The 7,478-nt window shown below is 40.7% G+C and overlaps 1 long non-coding RNA gene across 1 annotated transcript; it reads right to left on the bottom strand.

The window, feature by feature from the left end:
* Nucleotides 1–1,500: 1,500 nt before the first annotated feature.
* Nucleotides 1,501–2,071, bottom strand: LOC142406676 (uncharacterized). The gene is made up of 2 exons (XR_012774661.1): nt 1,979–2,071; nt 1,501–1,617 (listed from the first exon to the last, which is right to left on the bottom strand). It is a non-coding gene; the product is annotated as an uncharacterized LOC142406676 (long non-coding RNA).
* Between the last annotated feature and the right edge of the window lie 5,407 nt (nt 2,072–7,478).

Here is a 7,478-nt window from a genome sequence, read left to right as displayed (position 1 = left end):
TCAATCACCCCAGCACTACAAAAGTATCCATCTAATTGACACCCTGAAATAGGGGCTCACTGATATTTGCTTGTGAGTCATTCATTTCAACCATATTTTTAAACATGAGCTCTTTTAAAGAAATATCCTTGGGAAAAAATTATATGTAGGGTATGAACACTAGTATTACTAGCTGGTTGATGAAAGTAAGTGTCAGGAAAAAGCTACAGAGATATATTTGCCTGGTATTTTCACTGTATTTAAAATGTGGGATTTTTTGCTCATTCTCTGAAAGACTCCAGACTGCTTGATTGCTCCAAATGCCCACCGCTTTTCATCTGCAGTTTTAACCCACCAGTTACTTCCAAGCTGCACTTCTAGCATTCAAAAAAACAATTCCAGCTGCATTTTAATTTCACTGAAAAGTTTCAACACTCCCAAAATGAAACAGTGCCCACCTGAGCTGCCGTTCTGCCCAAGGGCCTCATTCCCCTCATCCCCTTCCCTCTGCATGCACTCCAGCTAACAAACTTGGCAAATCTACAGGCAAAAACCAGGTATAGTACTGGGGTTTTATCTAGGCAAAGATCCTGATCTGGAGATAAACTGGCTGATGTGGAACATCAGTATTAAGAGCTCAGATTTTTCTTGCTCTGATCTAGAATAAAAAGCTTTGATCCAATTGAACAAAAAGTTTTGATTCTGGTCAATCCAAAAATATTTCCATTTTACCCAATTGGGTAAAAATTGAGATTTTGTGGAAACCGTCTTTGCATTTAATTGTACTTTCTGGAAATGGGGCCTGATACCACTTAGGACTTTAGGTGCTAGTAATGAAAAGAGAAGAGGCAGCCATTTAAAGCTGGAACTCCCTTTCTAGTCCTTCCCTACTCTCCAGCCTCCCAGCTCCCAGACTTGTGTCTCTGCCCCTCTGTTAATGTGATTCCCCCAAAATCACGGGAGGTAAGGAAGGCAGGGCACGGGGAGGGGGGGAGGTTATTTTCCAGCAGCTTTGTCCCACCTGGGCGGCTGTGGGAGCCAATGATAGGTGTGATTTTGTCATTTTAACAATGCATGTGTCTTGCCAAGGGATAATCAATATGTAAAATCACCTTATAGAGATTTTTTTTTCCTTTTGATACAGAAGAGATGTCCTTGTTTTCCTCCTTCATGGCCTCAGGTCACATGCATTTCTCTAACTTCATGTGGCGTACATGAGGAAGGGCACGTGGCAGGGCACGATCACAGCCTGGGAGGATATGACAAAAGACCTGAGGTGCAGACATGGCTATGGCATGGATGCGTGAATAAAGGTTCAACATGTAGGACCCTGAAGTCTCCTGCACTCCTGCAAATTTGAGAGGTGTCATTTGCCACAGGGATCCATGAGCTAAATCCTTTTCTCTTAAGGAAAGCCCAGCTGTCACTTTTGGGCTAGTGAAACCTTGGGGCTCTGGCAATACCGCTCATCTGCATCACCACCACTATGAGATTTGAGAGATGACTCCATTTGCCTTTACATCCACAAATATGTGTCCATATAGTCCATTTACTGGAACTATGCAGTGTCTTCAATACTAGCCTAACAATCCGTAATTATTTCCTTGCTCCCAGCAGTGTGGCACCTTCAGCTCAAACCTGAAGATATAGGTGATAAAAGTTAACGTCCAGATGGATGATATGTATTGAAAACACAATTCCATATTGTTAGTTTCATATAATGTGTCTGATTTTTTGTGTCTGAGCTCCGAAATGCTGCAACAAAGATGCAGTTTTGCTACATAATCTTCTTATTTGTTTTCTAAATCTTTCATTCAGATTTATGCAGATGTTCAGTCTGCAGCTATGCAAAATTTCAGATGGTTGTAGACATAGAAAACATGATCGCAAGTGTTTACATAAGCAAAATGCCTCAGCAATGCTGACTTGAAAACCTGAGCTGACTGTCCCCGCTTCATCTCTGCATAGTCGGCTGATTAGCATTTGGTTTTTAACTTACCTCTTCAAAGTACAGCAAGTGTACAGCTTGGTTCTTCTGAAGCATTTATGAGTTTATACACAGTAGCTGAAATGGAACTTCAGATGTCATCGCATCGATCCCATCTGTCCTTGAGCCTGCGTAAAAAGAAATTGCTGATACACACTTCCATGCTCGGAAAAATGTTCCTGGGTCCTACTGGCAGGCATGGCTCCATTGTGACCACTGCTGTTATAAAAGCCCCTTGGAGCAAAGACATCCTTTTTATTTTTGTGTGGTACTTGGCATTGTAATGTCCCAGTCTGTGACTAGGACCCTGAGATGCAATGGGAATAGAAATAATGTCATAATAAAGGCACTTGGAAAATTCTGCTCAGCTGGCTTTCTCTTGCAGGAATTTGGCTTTGCCCTCAATGAGGTCATGTGAAAGGAGCATTTATTTATTTATTCATTATTTTTGCATATGTACAAAAGGGTTCTGGAAGTGCACCCTCAGCACCTTTTACACAGCTACAAATTATCTTTATAAAAATAACACTAAACCAAAGTGCAGAGCAGCCGCTCAAAATAAGTAGTTAAAAATACACTTGGCAAATGAAAAGCTGGAATCACATTTCTATACCAGTGAGATTCTTCCCCCATCGCAGTCATGGTCAGGGAAAAATGAGGGTCTTTATACTGAACCCATAGAGTCAACAGATATGAGCTCTTTCAGACTGTGAGAACTTGATGAGCCTGAAGGCTAGACGTAAACTCTGTGGAAGAACTTTGGATTTCAAGTGACTTTCTTGGCACAGCAAAGAGGGATGGTATCACCGTGTGTGAGATTCCCTATATTGCTCTTCCGTGTTCCTATCAATCAATAAATTACATCTATTCTTCCAGCTATTTGTGTCTCCAATATTATACCAAAATAAAAGGACAAGACTCATGCTGGATATGAAATATTGAGATAATTTTCCCATCAACAGCTGTGTATGAAAGTAAAGATACAGCAAAAATTATTGGGTCATTAGTAGGTTAGGGTCTCTCCTAAGATAGAAATGATGGCTATCTGCTCCTGTTGCATTCCAAAGTGTTTCTTTAGATTACAGTTATATGAAAAATCTAAATACTTTATGGAACTAGTTCTGCTGAAAGTTTTAGAATCATCTTCTGGGTGATGTTCTTTGTGAACACAGCATTGTACTCTGGAAAGATGTAATGGCTTAGTCATTCAGGCTGATTAGTTTTGTCAGGCACTGCAAATTGAGTGATCTTCCTTAGGAGTGGTATTTAAGTTTGTTTTGTTTTGTTTTGTTTGTATAAAGTACCTTTTTACTTCGTTTGTTTTAAAAAATGCACCTACATCTGTCTCACTTACTGGTGTGATTCATCAGATGTCATGAGCTACGTAAGGATGCGCTCAGCCTGGATTTCAGAGGAGATGCTCGGAAGGACAACCCAGGCAGAGCCACTGCTAATGCCGGAGACCCCACTGCATCCCCTCAAGGTCAGCACTGGACAGTTGTGGGCACCACCAGCAGGTACGTTATAGGAGGTAGGGCAACGGGAGCTGGGAGCACTTCACAGGACTGAAACTCCCACACCTGGAACCTGCTCCAGTACCAAATCAGTGCCCAGATATGGCATTAGGTCCCATTTCAATGGTAAGAAGGGCGAGTCCAAAGTTTAAGGAACTGAACTGAGGTTTACGAGATTTAATGGCTGGGTTTGCCATTCCTTCAGGGGAAAAGCATGTAAAGCAAAAAATTTCAAACTTCTTCAGCCATTCACAGTAATCTTAACAAAAGTGAGATAACTTAAACACATAATGAGTTTCTACTTGCCTTACTGAATTGTAGGGGCTTGTCCTTATTACAAAAATATATCCAAAAAACAGCCACTGACTATAATTTAGGGGCTTTACATCTGTAATAGGGGAATTATAGTAATATTGCCATTTCTCGCAGTGGTGCCAAAAAGAACATTCATTAATGTTTAGCAGGCAGAGTACATCTCTACATAATACTCCCAATGAAAAGATGTAAAATTAAAGTCTTCAGTGTGTATAAACTAATAGAAAATTCTTCCAAAAGCCAGAGCACCTCTCCTCATCTGATGGCCAAGTCACAACTGAAGTAATTTCATCTTCTTAAATTCTGTTATTTCATTTGGGCACACTGGCAGCATTTCACATCAATTAGGTACTCATTTCAGCAGCTGTACCTTACCTAAATATATTTATATGAATGTACAGACTACTTTTGTTAGATTTTTACAAAATCAACTAGCTTGAGCCTTTCCGCGACAACATGGATATTCTGTATGATTTCTGCCAGTTCTAGAAAAGGAATTTTCTGCTGACAAGCAATTAGCTTTCTGCTATTATTAAAATTATTCAATGGCATTTTTGCCATCTGTTACGATGTGTACTTTTCTTAAATGCAACAAAATTTGACACTTAAAGAACAGTGCGGGAGAGAAAGGTTTCTACACAAGCAGGACCTACCTCAAAAAAACGACAAGCAACTAGGCACCCAGAATTGTAATCTCTTTTCACGTATTGCCAAAAATGCAATGTCTTTCACAGATAATTGTGTCCCCAAATGACCTTACTGATGCAAAATCTTTTATTGGACTGCTTTCTTCCATCTGGAAACCTCATGAAATGCTGTAAGCGAGACCATTGTTCATTAACAAAAGGAAACCTGTTACTTTCTTCTTCCAGCCACGGTATTCATTTACAATAACTTGGGGGTAGGGGGGAGAAGTTGTGTTCTCTGGGAGATGTGCATTTTATTTAAAAAGGAATTGCAGTCTAGTGAAATCTTAAAGAAATGGAGGTTAGTTGTTAGTTGGTAATTTCCTTTCTCTTTCTGAAGAGTTAAGCAGTTATCTACCACAATTTAAAGATCCTTCCTTCCTTTTGGCTTCACAATATTTATTTTTTGAAAGCTCTAGGTGAGGTTGACATGTTAATGCTTTTCCAATTAAATGGGCATTGCTTTCATGGCATTTTTATGGTTATAAAGTTAATTGTATCTCGGTCCTCCTGTGAGTCACTCCGAGTGTACCCCAGCAGGGATCACTTTTCATGTCAGCTGTAGAGGTGAAAGTCCCCTATTTTTAGATGAGTCTACAGTGCTCTGTAGAGCAACCAGCCTCAGCCCAGACGCTCAGTCAGTTTCTGGCATTTATGTCACCTCCCTGGGGAGTCTATGACTAGGTCTCATATTTAAGTGATGATTAGAAGAAACAAAGCATTAGATAACAGCCAGGATTTTTTAAAGTAGCTTATGCTTGTGTCTCTCTCGCCCATGCACCACCCCTTGGAAGGGCTGTCTTCCCTGAGCTCTTGTTAGGTCTGTGTGACTTCTTCACAGGTAACTGACATTTCTGAAAGTACATGACAGACCTCATCAGAGTTTTTCAGAGTTCGTCGAGTCATTGGTTATTCCTAGACAAGTAAGGCCTTCAGGCTCAGAAGGAGTTTGACTGCATGTCCTCAAGGCCACTGGGTTGGCAGTGTCTTTTTGGCTCTTCAGTGTCAGTTAACAGGCAGCTGCCTATAAGCTAAAGTTTTCCGAACTGAAACATTGCAGTTATACAGAAAATAACGCCATAACCAGCTTGGTCAACCTATGGAGCTGGTTGGAGTTCCTATGGAGTATTACACAAGAGAAACCTTTTGCCTCCAGACTACAGAGTTGGCATTATTCCATGGAGGGGAAAAAAATAATTTGGATCAAACAAGAGGTTACATTTAACATTATGCCGCAAGATACTAATAATTATCAACCACAAAGCCTTGGGTCCAGAGCCAGCCTCTAGTCTATATGTACTGAAGACATCTGCAACTACTGGAGGCTGCTAGGAGGCAGGTCAGACTTAAGCTAAGGAAAGCAATTTCCTAAAATGCAACTACAGTCAAAGATATGGGTTGATGCCAAGAGGAAAAAAAACCACACAGGAGTTATGGGAAAGGAAACATCATTGTTTATCCTCCCTTGTGTACATTTTTGTAAACAAGATTGTAACATCGGGAGTTTTTCTCCCGATTCATGTTGGCAAATTTTCCTCCTTCTCACAATAGCCCTACAAGTCTTTGAACACTGAGTGGTGTTGACAGAGAACAACAGTGTTATCTACAATGTCAGCTGTCCCTACAACTCAGATTCCGATGGCAGATGTTTAGGGCTTTTGCATCCTTGTCTTGAGATATATACATTACTTTCACTTTTAAGCATCTTAAATCATTGGGGGGATAAGAAACAAAGGGGGTTTAACATTAATATTGCATTAAACCAATAACATGAGATTAAATCCAGCCAAACAGACTCCAAAGATCTAATAGAAGATAATTCTAGGAGGGAGATGTCTGGAAACAAGCAGCAATGAAAGAAATAAACTAATGGTGTTGAAAGCCTGTTTTGAGAGTAAACAGCCAGTTTGAGCTATTTTGCACAAAGCATGCCACAGGTTTGCCCTACTCCCCAAAACTGAGTTTCTGGCTGAAATGAAAATGTGAATTTTGTGCAGAATAATGAAGTCAGCATGCACGGAAAAATCTTCCTCCCCATCTCATGAAGAAATCTCAAGTGGTGAGGCCTAGAGTGCTGGCAGTCATTAGGAGATAAAAAGAGGACCACCTCCGACACTAATTGGGCCTCTGCAAGTTCAGGCAGAATCTGACAATCTGCAAGGCTGGATGTCAGGAGATCCTGGCCATCCCAAGGGGCCCAAACATCCTTCTGCCTTAGCTGAGAAAGGAGCACCTCTCTCAACCTCTTTCTCCCAAGCACGCCCATCTGAGGGAGACCTAGGCACTGACATGCAACCAAGTCACTGAGGACGCCCTCTCAAAGCACATCTTAGCTAGCACAACTGCCCTCTCCACAACTGGAAGGCAACTGGGGAAAAAAAAGAAACAGGACTTACAAGGCTGCAGAAACCTTTTAAGAAAACCTAGAGACCTGATGAACCTGATAAAAATTATCTATGTGGGTACAATGACCAGCATGAAGCAGCTGTGTGAATGTCTAAATAATACCGTTTCCAGATCTCATATCTTAGAGGAAAAAAAAGAGGAAGCGTTTAGTTACGACTGGCAGCTTTGCCCCAGCATAGTCCTCCAAAATAAAAAAAGTACAAGCTGCAGACTAATGCAGATGAAATTGTATCTCTTGCATTTATAATTTCTGGATATTCTCCATAGAGAAATTTTTACATTCTTATGTATATACTTTATCTGCATAATTTCCAATTGCATGGCTAGGTCCTCATAAAGGCAGTGCTAACTTCAGCAGCCCTGAACCTTAACATAAGGACCATGTTACATTGCCTTGGCGACTAACTGGTGCAATTCATACTGATTGCATGTGCTAGGTTTTACTCTGACGTGCTGCACTGAAATGATGACAGAAAGCCACAGATAAGAGCAAAAACCAAGAGCTGAAGTTAACATTCTCTATTGTCACATGAGAATAGTAGTTTACAGCATTTTTACCATGGCTGAACAGAAAAAAGGTGGCATGGTATC

Source organism: Mycteria americana, chromosome 2 (assembly GCF_035582795.1).
Source record: "Mycteria americana isolate JAX WOST 10 ecotype Jacksonville Zoo and Gardens chromosome 2, USCA_MyAme_1.0, whole genome shotgun sequence".
NCBI lineage: Eukaryota > Metazoa > Chordata > Aves > Ciconiiformes > Ciconiidae > Mycteria > Mycteria americana.
Note: the sequence above shows the minus strand (reverse complement) of the source record. Positions and strands in the feature narration are given on the sequence as shown.